We start from the raw sequence: 13,228 nt of genomic DNA, 5'->3' as shown, positions 1-13,228 counted from the left end.
TCATCGTCAGGAGTTCACTGACTGCCGGGACTGCTACGGTTTCTCGCTTATATAGGTATGATAACATCATCAGTGGCCAATCAGATAGACGCAATGTGGAGCGCGCGTGTAAGTCGACCCGGGCAGCTAGCGGCCGCTTCCTTTTTTAGTGCAGTCCCAATATGTAGATGCATGAGGCAACACTTTTGTATTTTCGGACTGATTTTATGTCCGTTTTCTAGGCAATGCTTCGCTATGGCCGACTCGTCAAGCTCTCTGTGTTTCATATGGCGCTTGTCCTAATTACAACGTTCCCCGCCAGTCAGTGAACTCCTGACGACGATGGCGGAAATGGTCATCGAAAGCTCGAGGATTTTATTTGAATTGACGCGGCTTGAAAACCGAGAACGTTTTATTCACTTCCCCAGCATTCTACCAATAAACTCAGGTCTAGCACTTTCTTTACGGAAGACTGAACCTATGTGAGCCTTCCATTTCGTATCCCTACAAAGTGTTACACCCAGTTGTCTGTATGAGTTGGCCGATTCCAACAGTGACTCACCGATATAATAGTTTTTTCTGAAAATTTAGAGCAAGTTGCCGATCTCTGCATCACATTTAAATCTTGTCAACATCTGACTGAATATTTACGCATTTTCTCACATCAGTTGTATAATTTGTTCTATGGGAACGTTTCACAGTACTTCATTACAGATAAGTACACCATTTGTAAAATGTCAGATGTTACTATTAATATCGTCTGCAAGTCCATTAATATACAACATGAGCAGAAAGGGTCCCAACAAATTTTCCTGGTGCACACATGAAGTTACTTGTACAGCTGACAATTGCTCTCGATCACAAATAGCACGTTATGTCCGCCCTACTAAAAATTCCTCAATCCAGTCACAAATTTCACTAGATACCCCATATGATCGTACTTTGTACGATAAGCGTAGGTGCGGTAGTGTGTCAAATGCTTTACGGAAATAAAGAAACACCGCATCTACCTGGTTGTCTTGAACCAAAGCTTTCAGTATGTCATATGAGAAAACTGCGAGTTCGGTTTCAGTGATCGCTCTTTTCGAAATCCATGCTGGTTGGCATTGATGAGATCACTCCGTACCTCATTATGTTTGAGCTCAGGATATGTTCTAAGATTCTACAACAAATCGATGTCCAGGATATGAGATGGTAGTTTTCTGGATCACTTCTACTACCCTTCATGTAGATGGCTGAGATCTACGCCCTTTTCCAAGAACTGGACACAGTTGATTGTTCGAGGGATCTACATTATAGTTAGAAGAGGGGTTGTGTTCAACGCAGTAGTCAACGATATAAGATATTTTTATATCCTAGCGCATGTTGCGTTTTCTTAAGCGCAATAAGAGGACGACACACAAACACCAAGAAACACTCCCTTACCCCAACACTACCTCCTCCGTACTGCACTGTTCGCACTACATATGACGGTAGGCAACGTTGTCAAGGCAATTGCCAAACCCAAACTTTTCCATCGGGTCACGTGGTATAGCGCTGTTCATCAGTCAGAATCACTCGTTTCCAGTCACCCACTGTCCACTGGAGTCTCTCCTCAACGCCATCTTTAGCATCGCGTAGCACTGACAACAGAAATGTGTGGCTTATGGTGAGCTGCTCGACAAATGTCCCCATTCTTTTTAATTCCCCACGCTCAGTAACTGTACTAGCTGGATTGTTGGTAGCACTTTCGAATTCATGATTGCTTCCTTCCGCTGATTTCATGCCATCATTTACAATCCGCGACGGTCCCCATCTGTCTGCCAAGTCTTAGGTTAGCTTCGGTCCGTTTCACAATCACATCAACAACAGTCGACTTGGCCTGTTGGTATGAAATATCCCTGTTAAGTTTTGTTACACAGGTACCATCCAGTGGCTAGTCTACTTTCGATGTTAGTGATGTCTCCTGACCCATCTATTGTGCTGTTACTGCTTCTCTGCTGGCAAAAAAGTAATCCCCGCAACCTTTTGTACTGACGTGTCCGCCTCTCGTCACTTTTAGTGGTCAATTCCCCATTAACTAGGAGTGTCCGGATAGTTTTGATCAAATAGTGTACTCTTAACTCAGAATTCTTCACTGACAACCTGCTGACTGGTCAACTTCCATCTGAGTTTAAAAAGGTGAAGATAATATCTGTTCTAAAGCCTGGCAAACCCAGCAACAAGGTAGAAAACTATCGCCCCATTTCCCTACTCAGCTGCTGCTACAAGCCTTTTGAAAGGCTAATATATAACAGAATAAGTAGCGCTATCTTAGAGAACGTTCCAGTTGATCAGGCAGGCTTCAGACCAGGGCGTAGCTGCTGCGACCAAGTATTGTCTCTCACACCCTTCATAGAGTCAGGATACCAGACGAAGCAGAAAACATCTGTGGCATTTGTTGATCTAACTGCCGCCTTCGACACTGTGTGGAGGGAAGGCCTTATCTACAAATTTCTCCAGATCATACCCTGCAGAACAACGGCTCGACTGATTAACAGCATGCTAAGTGATCGGAAATTCCAGGCAATCACTGGAAGCAACATAAGTAAGGAGAGGAAGCTGAACAACGGATTGCCTCAAGGATCAGTTCTCTCACCCTTACTGTTCAACCTATACCTATCTGATCTACCTGACACTTCGTCCAGAAAATACTGCTATGCCGATGACCTGGCTCTAGCCGTCAAACACCAGCAAATGAAGACAACAGAAGAGATTTTGGCCAATGACCTGTCTGCATTAGACAATTACTTCAAAATCTGGAGACTCCAACCCAGTGTGAGTAAAACAGAAGTGTGTTGCTTCCATCTAAATAACCAGTTGGCGAACATAAAACTGGAAGTAAGTTTCAGAGGCAGAATTCTTCGTCACAATTGGAACCCAAAATATCTTGGTGTCATCCTGGATCGTACACTATGCTTCAAACAACACCTTCTTAACTTAGCTCAAAAGCTGAGGACTCGAAACAACATCCTCCATAAGCTATGCGGAACTACCTGGGGATCTTCAGCAACCACCCTGCGAACTTCAGCTCTGGGCTTAGTATACTCAAGTTCTGAGTATTGTGCACCTGTTTGGATGAATAGTCATCATACAAGGCTTGTTGATACCCAGCTGAATACGACAATGCGCATAATATCTGGCACAATCAGATCTACTCCAGTTTATTGGCTTCCACTGTTAACCTGTATAATGCCTCCTGATCTACGCAAATGTACTGCCCTTATGAGAGAATTCCACAAGATCTCCAGGAATTCTAACCTACCCGTGCAGAGCGACTTGCCACTTTTAAATCGCAAGAGACTGAAATCACGTCATCCAACTCTGTGCGATGCTGCTGACATGGTTGCTAAGGATTTCAAACCTCTTGAAGAATGGAAAGGTCGGTGGAAAGCAGTGACAGATGTGCATCTGCATAACATCTTCTCAGGTGCTAAACTTCCAAGTGGGTTCGACTTACCACGCAAGACTTGGTCTACTCTCAACAGAATCCGTACCAGCCATGGGCGATGTAGGGATGCTCTCTTTAAGTGGAAGAAGCTGCCTGATCCAGCTTGTGACTGCGGGGCTCCATACCAGACTGTTCACCACATTGTCAGTGAATGCAGGATTCGAGCCTATCACGGCGCCAAAGGGGACTTCCTACTAGCAACTCCAGATGCAGTGTGCTGGATTGAAGAACTGGATATTCAGTTGTAAAGACAATCTTAAGTTTCTTGTGTGTCAATATGTACATATGTATATGTAATTTCATATGTCCGTATTAGCCATACGCTAAATAAAAATCTTAACTCTACAGGTTTGGAGTTTGTGTGACCTACATCTATACCTACATCTACATGGTTACTCTGAAATTCCAGCTTAAGTGCCTGGCAGAGGGTCCATCGAACCATTTTCATACTACTTCTCTACCATTCCACTCTCGAATAGCGCATGAGAAAAAGGAAGACCTAAATCTTTCCGTCCAAGCTCTGATTTCTCTTATTTTTATTATAATGATCATGTCTCCCTACGTAGGTGGGTGTCAGCAAAATATTTTCACATTCGAAAGAGAAAGTTAGTGATTGAGATTTCGTAAATACATCTCGCCGCAGAGAAAACCTCCTTTGTTTCAGTGACTGCCACCCCAACTCTCGTATCATATCAGTGACACTCTCACCCCTGTTGCGTGATAACATGAAACGAGCTGCCCTTCTATGCACTTTTTTTTATGTCCACCGTCATCCTGCCTGGTAAGGATCCCACACCGTGCAGCAACATTCCAGCAGAGGACGGACAAGTGTAGTGTAGGCTGTCTCTTTAGTGGGTTCGTCGCATCTTCTAAGTGTTCTGCCAACAAAGCAGCGCAGTATTTGTTTCGCCTTCCCCACAATATTATCTATGTGGTCTTTCCAATTTAAGTTGCTCGTAATTGTATTTCCTAGGTATTTAGTCGAATTGACAGCCCTTAGATTTGTGCGATTTATCGTATTCCCAAAATTCATCGGATTTCTTTTAGTACCCATGTGGATGACCTCGCACTTTTCTTTGTTCAGTGCCAATTGCCACTTTTCGCACCACACAGAAATTCTCTCTAGATCATTTTGTAATTGGAATTGATCGTCTGATTACAGCGTCATCTGCAAACAATCGAAGGGGTCTGCTCAGATTGTCACCTAGATCATTTATGTAAATCAGGAACAGCACAGGGCCTATGACACGCGGAACGCCAGATATCGCTTCTGTTCTACGCGATGATTTACCGATGATTTACCGAACTGTGACCTAGGATACACCGGTCCGATAGTGAGTGTAGAGTGAACAGAGAACTTCGGAACAGACTTCAGTACAAGCGTGGATCCAAGAAAGAGTTGGATGATGGACGTCGAGAGTCTCCCCTCCCCTTAAAGAAGAAATATTTTCTATAAACTTTCCTATTTTTCATGCAATTATTTCCAAATTTTTAACTAACTTTCGGCGAATAAAGAGAGCATAAAAATTATACGTCTGTAAAATGGCAAGGAATTCTAGAAAAATCCAAGCTATGTTTGATCTATAACCCCTTTTAGTGCCTGCTTGAGTGCTACTCCTCGTGGATGGGTTTTCTGACTGACTGGCAGCTTCGAACCAAATAAAGATGCACATTCTCTGACTAACTGTACCAACTGCTAACGAAAACTCCAACACAGTTTTTGACTCATTTGGCGGAACCGAGAAACCAAAGGTAGCTGAGTAAGACCAGAGAAACAGGCAAAGGCCCGCTACTAAGAAAAGAATTACATTACCTTCTACGAAGATAGGGGGAAAAAGCAGACAGCGTTCACACAAAGTTTCAGGCTCCAGTAGCTACGGTTGGCAGACTTCTCTTCACAACTGTGGTATTAAGTTCAGTGCTAATAATGGTATCTGATCACTACGATTTTAAGTTGTGAAGACGTCTTGGAAGACTTTCAACTGGAACTAGATAACATTCCTTCAGAATTTTTAAAATCGTTGCTGGGCGCTCAACCAAAGGATTATGCAGGTTCGTGTGTAGGGTCTATGAGGCAGGAGACGTAGCATAAGACTCTGGGAAAAATAACAGCTACGTAATTCTGTAGACCACAAGGATACATAAATGCGGAACCTATCTATCAGCTTAACAGCTCATGCATTTAAATTGATAACGCATATCGCATACAGAAGAACGGAAAAAAATAGTTGAGGGTAGGATTCGGAGCGGATTTCTGATGATATGATTGATGATGGAAGCTAAACATAAGAAAAAGTAAGACGAAACTTTCGACAATAGAAAATGTTGCAAGGTGTTTGAAGGTTAGAAAAAGTGGTGTAAAGTATAGGATAAAACGATAATATAGAATGTGTACAATAACCAAGAAAGAACATTTTCAATGGATGACCAAGAACTCTGTGCTCGCATTAAAAACGGTGTAAGATCCTACTAGTCAATCTCTGTTTTGAAGAAGCAAGGATGGGAATAAAAGAAACCTTACAGAGTGGGATTAAAAATGAGGATATCTGTTACAAGAGTCGCTGATAACACTCCTATACTCAGTGAAACGAAGGAGAATTGCTGGACATACTGCATGGAATTAATAGTCTATGGAGCACAGAGTATGGGTTTAGAGTAAACCAAAGAGAGACTAAAGTAATCAAATGAGATTAGTGAGAAACTTACAACCAAAATTAGCGACCACGTTGTGGGATAAGTGAGAGACGTGTGCTACATCCCAAGTAAATAATACATGGCATGCGAAGCAAGGAGAACACGAAAAGCAAATTTGCAAGGCGTTCCCGAACAAAAGAACTGTACAAACATCAGCATGAGTAAAGAGTTTGTGACATTGTCCGTTTAGAGCAAAATATTGCGTCGCAGTTAGTCATGGGTAGAGGGAAAGCCTTAACAGACGAAAATCGAAGCGTCTGAGATGGGGTGCTACAGAAGAACGTTGAAAATCAGGTGGTCTGATAAGATGACAAATGAAACAGTTCTCCGCAGAATCGGCGAAAGAGGAACGTATAGGGATTGCTGACAAAAAGAAGGGACAGGGTGGGAGAACAAGTGTTAAGACACCATACAATAATTCCATGGTATTAGAGCGAGCTGTAGAAGAAGGGACAGGCCCTGCAGTTGCAGGCCCTTTCTCATATTCGTAAAATATGTAAATTCCCACTTCTACTGCGGGCAGCTGGCCCGTGCCACCCTTCCCAACACTCCCGCCCCCAATCGAATCCCCACCCCCCGCCCCCGCCCACACCCCTTTGCTGACGCTAGTGCCACGACTAACCCGTGTGAACTTCTGCCTCGGCTAATTCATTTGACACTCGTCTTACATTATCCAAGGAAACACACAGTAGTTGCTGCTGCAAGAGAGCAACGGTGTGCCGCATCCGCAGCGAAGCGGTGGACGTGCCTCTGAGTCTGAAGCAGCGCACACGTGTGGCGTCCCCAGCGCTAGCTGTAGTAGGAGCAGCAGCAGCAGCAGCAGCAGCGAGGAGACCGTGCAGTGGAGAGGGATCGTCTAGCCGCGCAGTCGCCGTCTCAGGGGCTTCCCCGCGGCAAACAAAGGGCGCAGCGGCCATTGTCGCCGAGGAGCGTCCGCGAGGAACAATGGCGTTTTGTTTACCTGCCGCTGCCGGCCATTGTCCGGCCTGGTCTGCCCTGCGTCTGCCCTCCGCGAGCGGCGCAGATCTGCCGTCTCCACAGAGGACCGCAGCCGGCGATGACGAGTTGTCGAAACAAAAGTGGTGCTCTGTTTGCGAGATCTTTTCAGAAGTGTAGCTGCTCTCGACGAGCTGCTCTCAGAGTACAGGGCACCGCGTTCCGGAAGACCACAATTGAGCAACTGCTGCAGTTCGTAGTTTGCCATAGAGTAGCAGGCGCATATCCAAGTTTTGGCTCTGCATAGAATGTCGCAGTCTGTCAAATCCGTCTCCCTTCCCACTCCCACTCCCCCGACCAAGCCACCAATTATACCTTTAAGTCAACCTCACTTTTAAAGTGACACAGACTCCTAGGATTTCATTTATAATAATAATAAAGTATAGCGTCTTAACACTATAGTAACAGCAATCATTTGACAAAATCAGTGCGTAGTTCATTTTGCCTTTCAAGAAATTGCGATTCAGAACGTCATTTGAGAAATATTCGTCCGAAAATCTAGGAATTAGCTCTGTCGTGACATTGCTTTATGAACAGCAACATCTTTGACAGTTTAATGTTTGAATCATCAGTCTTCCGCCTAGTTAAATACCGCCCACCGCGAATTCTACTCTTGCGCTAATCTCTTCATCTCAGAGTAGCACTTGCATCCTACATTCTCAATTACTTGTCCAATACATTCCGGTCTCAGTCTTCCCCAAGAGTTTTTATCCACCTACAGTTCGCTCTAATACCATGGAATTATTGCATGGTGTCTTAACACTTGTTCTCCCCCAGCGAGATGTAGATATAATTAAGTAAAAATTGTACTCGGGAATTACCAGGATCAGGGAAATGACATCGAAGGAGTAAGCTCCTTTAACTAGTTCCTTTAAATAGCGGTAGTGGTCTCCTCGGAGGTGAAAGGTTCCATTAATGTAATCCCCTAATCAAACGAAAGGGCGCGTGGGATGTACAGAATCGAAGTCCAGGACGACCCCAACATTGACACGGTAGAGTCGGCAACAAAGCTCGACAAAGTTACCTGCTGTGTATTATTGGCAGGTGACTTGCTGTGCATGGTGATCGACAACGGACTGAGCTACCCAAGCAGAACTCACGACCCTTACCCACAGATTTACTCCGGCCACTAGTTCATCTCCTACCTTCCAAAATTTACAGAATCTTTCCTGCGAAACTTACAGATGTAGCACAGTTCGCGAGTCGTGACTGGATAGCTCAGCCATTTGACAACACTTGCCCGCGAGAGACAAAGTTCCTGACTTCGAGTCTCAGTATAGCACATAGGTTTAATTATCCGCGAAGTCTCATTCGCAAACTAAGTTCTCATATGAAGTAGAATAACGAAAGCGTATAAGAGTTTGGAACCAAAATAACATAAAGGATAATTAATTTAAAATCGCTATGTTTGTCTTTAAGAACTCTCATTTATTCAAGACGTACGAAAATTTTTTGTATAGCTGTCTTAGAGCTATTGCAGTGAACGACAGTAGCATGGAGAGATTCTTGAATGTAACGGGATGGCTGTTGTCGGACAATAGACGCCTGTAGTTAGAAAATCGTTTCCCATGTGGTGAAACAACTGGAGCGCGTACTTTGACATTTTCATTTAGTTTCAAAAACGAATCTAAGAAACGACACAGCAGTCTTGATATTTATAAAAAGGACAATATCAACACAAAGTATCAATACCCTTACCTGGTACAAGTTCAACTTGTGCAAGTGACACGACAATGATATGAAGCAGATCAGCCATCAGTTAATTTTCAACGTGCACGAATATAATCTTGTTTTTCCGGTGATATTTGTCTATTTGGTACGAGATAATGTCAGTCAGTATTCTAAGAAAAATTTTGTCAGATGTTTGTGCAATTTCATTGGATAATTCCGATATTGTTCAGTGTCAAAGGAATCCTGGATGCTTTTAAGTAATCTGTTGTACCCTGCGTCCAGGATGATGGTTAATAACCGAAACCTGTAGATGACTAATGGGACAAATAAACAACTGATGGTTAAGATGCATTTTATAAAATGAAGATTTTTGTCTCAAATGAGCGTTCCTAACATATTTCAGATTCCAGAATGAGATTTTCACTCTCCAGCGGAGTGTGCGCTGATATTAAAATTCCTGGCAGATTAAAACTGTGTGCACGACAGAGACTCGAACACGGGACCTTTGCCTTTCGCGGGCAAGTGCTCTACCATCTGAGCTACCGAAGCACGACTCACTCCCGGTACTCACAGCTTTACTACTGCCAGTACCTCGTCTCCTACCTTCCAAACTTTACAGAAGCTCTCCTGCGAACCTTGCAGAACTAGCACTCCTGAAAGAAGGTTCGCACGAGAGCTTCTGTAAAGTTTGGAAGGTAGGAGACGAGATACTGGCAGAAGTAAAGCTGTGAGTACCGGGCATGAGTCGTGCTTCGGTAGCTCAGATGGTAGAGCACTTGCCCGCGAAAGGCAAAGGTCCCGAGTTCGTGTCTCGGTCGGGCACACAGTTTTAATCTGCCAGGAAGTTTCATATTCCAGATTATTGACGCAATGTTGCAAAGCTATATGAAATGGAATGGGCATATCGTGGCGCTATTAGGGAAGGTGAAAGCTGGTCTTCGTTTCTTTGGTAGAACTTTGGGAAAGTGTAGCTCATCCATAAAGGAGACAGCATATCGAGCGCTACTGCTACTCATTATTGCGTACCGTTCATGTATTTAGGTTTCCCACCAGGTCGGATTAAAGGAAGACTTCCAAGAATTCAGAAGCATGATGACAGATTTTTTGGCGGTAGATTCGATCAGCATGCAAGTATTATAGCGATGCTTCGTGAAGACAAATGGGAAACCCTGGAGGCAAAACGATGCTGTTTTCGGGACGCGTTACTGCTGAAGTTTAGACAACCGGCATTTGAGGCTGACTGCATAACGATACTACTGCCGCCCGTGCATTTCGCGTAAGGACCACAAATATTCGTTGCGAAAAATTAGGACTCGTACTCAGGCTTTAAGACAGGCGTCCTTCCCTAGAAAGGAAAGAAAGTTACTAGTAGTGGTAAGTGATGATGTCATGCACTGTTGGAAGCTTGCAGAATATGAATATGTAGACGTATTGACCACTCCTCCTGGGAGACTCTATATATGGCATACTTTGTCCTTGAGCCATTATAGAAGTTGGATCTGGACCATTACATTACTAAACTACTTTTATATTGGACCATCGGATTTGGTTTGCGCCGCTGCCTCCGAAGCGAATGTATCAGGTTTGGATTACCGATGCCTCGTCAGATGTTCTTCTGAGGCAGGGAGCCCCACTGAGCGTTGTGAGACCAGATGTGCTTGAATAAAGAAGCAGAGTATCATCTGAATCCAACTACTGGCCACAACTTCTGAAAGTCTATCTTTCTCGCGGTGACGAATCAAAGTCCCTCTGGCAATGTGCAATGCGTTTACTGTGTGTTGCAGGCTGTACGACTGACGCAGCACACTGTGAGCAGCAGAATGGCCAGGTATTTATGTCGGGAACAAGCCGAAATGGTGTTTGTGTATGCCCTACAGATGGAACCATCGAGAGGTAGCACAGCTACAGCAAACCAAATACTGTCATAGACACCAACCACATCACACAACATTTCAAGCCCTTTTTGGCGTTTGTGTGATCATGGGTCCTTTCAGACAGACAAAAGTACAGGGAAGCTGCGTACTGAGCGTACACCAGATTTCGAGGACCGGTTTCTTCCTCTCGACCATTTCCATCTGCTTAGCCGTACTGAAACACCATCTCGGCTTGTTCCTGAGATGATACTGGACCACTCTGCTGCTTACAGTATGCGGTGTCAATCATACAGCCTGCACCACACAAGGGACCCATGGCTCTTGGTCAGATGAACATTCATTTGTCAGCGGCATCTACCGTGGCAAAGATGCGTCTCCAGACACTTGTTAAAAGGACCTTTTATCCTCAATTTCCAGTCAGGAACTCGTCCCTGAAGTTTGTCGGTTTTATTAATGTTCACCCTGCATAAATAAAACGAACCACCACAGTCGCATCATCAAAGAAACTTGCTTCAAACGACTAGTTTCCGCGAAACACCTTACGCCATTTTTATGTCCACTATAAGCCGAGACAGTTCTTTCATTTTTGGCCCTTGTATCGAAGAACACATATAATACTACTCCTCGTGGATTGCATACATCAGTGGACCTGAAGAAAGCGATAGGCACGGCTCCGAAACTGGTCGTTTGAAATACGAGGTCTGTTCAGAAAATTCAGGAACATTCGTAATTTCGCGCCAACGGTGATTTGGAACGAAATGCGGTTGGCATCCCTGCACACGCCTGTACTTAACATGCAACTGCCGGAAGTTCCATTGTTGTATGTCTGACAGTTATTGTTCAGGGCTATATTGAGTAGAACGTTGTGTTGCACAGTTTGTGTATTTCGAGACTGTAAAGTTAGAGGAGCAACGAGTCTGCATTAAATTTTGCGTGAAACTCAAGAAAAGCTTTAGAGAAAAACACGAAATGATGCAGGAAGCCTACAGTGTACACAGTGTTACCAGTGGTTCACAATGTTTGATAATGGCCGGACGGAAATTAAAGACGACCCTCGTTCAGGACGCCCTTCGATGTCTACCGATGGCGCTCATTTCTCGGACATCAACAAAACTGCGCGTGACAATCGAAGATTGACTGCCAGAGAGACTGCCGATGAATGAATACGACGGTCACTCCAAAAGAAATACACACTATTTAAAAAAAAAAACATATTTTATACCCGCATGGTAAAATTCTGGACCAACCCGTTGGCGCCACTGTTTGGCAGCGTGCATCTTCAAACCTTGTTCCATGAAGAGAGTCTTTCAGTTTCCCACAGAGATGATAGTCACATGGAGCCAGGTCAGGACTGCAAGGTGGGTGTTTCAGTGTTGTACATCCGAGTTTTTTGATCGCTTCCACGGTTTTTTGACTGACATGTTGCCGTGCATTGTCGTGCAACAGCTAAACATTCTGCTTTTGCCGATGTGGTCGAACACGACTCAGTCGGGTTTGAAGTTCTTCAGTGTCTGTCAGCAGTCACCAATTCGTTAACTCTCTGCACATTGTCTGGAGTGTGTGCAGTACGAGGCCTGCCGCTGCGAGGACAATCCTCAATACTGCCGTGCCCGCTTTCATCACGTAACTTGCTTGCCCACTGACGTACTGAGATCGACAGCAGCATCTCCATACACCTCTTTCAACCTCTTGTGGATGTTTCTCACTGTCTCGTTTTCACAGCACAGGAATTCTATGACAGCACGTTGCATCTGACGAACGACAAGAGTAGCAGCCATCTTGAAGACATGCTATGACGGCGCCACTCACGGGAACAGGTTGAACTAAGTTTGAAAGCAAGCGGGAAGGATGAATCTACACACTTTAAAACTTTCACACATGCAGAATGAAAACTGTATTTTTACAAAAATATTGTGCATTTCTTTTGAAGTGACCCTCGTATATCCGTTGGATCATGTCACGATATCTTGACGCGGCTTCTTGGAATGCGTCTGGTTGTCGCCAAGTTCGTCGCACAGTTCATGAGCTAACACCAAAAAGACGTTCGCCTCGCAGTTTGTGACGAGTTTTCGGATCGCGCAAGTGAGAACGAGATGTTCCTTAAGAGAATCATAACTGGCAGTGAGGCGTAGGTGTACGGTTATGATGTGGAGACCAAGGTTCACTCTTCACAGCGGGTCGAGAAAGGTCCTCCAAGACCAAAAACAACTCGTCAGATCGGGCTAAAACTCAAAGCCATGCTGAGAGTTTTCTTTAACTTTGAAGGATTAGTTCATCATGAATTCATGATCTGTTAATCGATGGCACGATCGGGAAGTGTTGCGACTCCTGCGAGAAAATATGAGAAGGAAACGGCCTGAAATGTGACGAGACAGTTCATGGCTCTAGTATCACGATAATGCACCCGCACATTCATCTCTGTTGGTGCGTGACTATTACACAAAAAACGAAATCACCGTGCTGCATTATTCTCCATACTCTCCAGACCTGACTACTAAGCATTTTGTTTTATCTCCAAAGTTGAAAGGACGAAGATTTGCGACGA

Source organism: Schistocerca cancellata, chromosome 5 (assembly GCF_023864275.1).
Source record: "Schistocerca cancellata isolate TAMUIC-IGC-003103 chromosome 5, iqSchCanc2.1, whole genome shotgun sequence".
Classification (NCBI taxonomy): Eukaryota; Metazoa; Arthropoda; class Insecta; order Orthoptera; family Acrididae; genus Schistocerca; species Schistocerca cancellata.
This window is presented reverse-complemented; position numbering follows the sequence as displayed.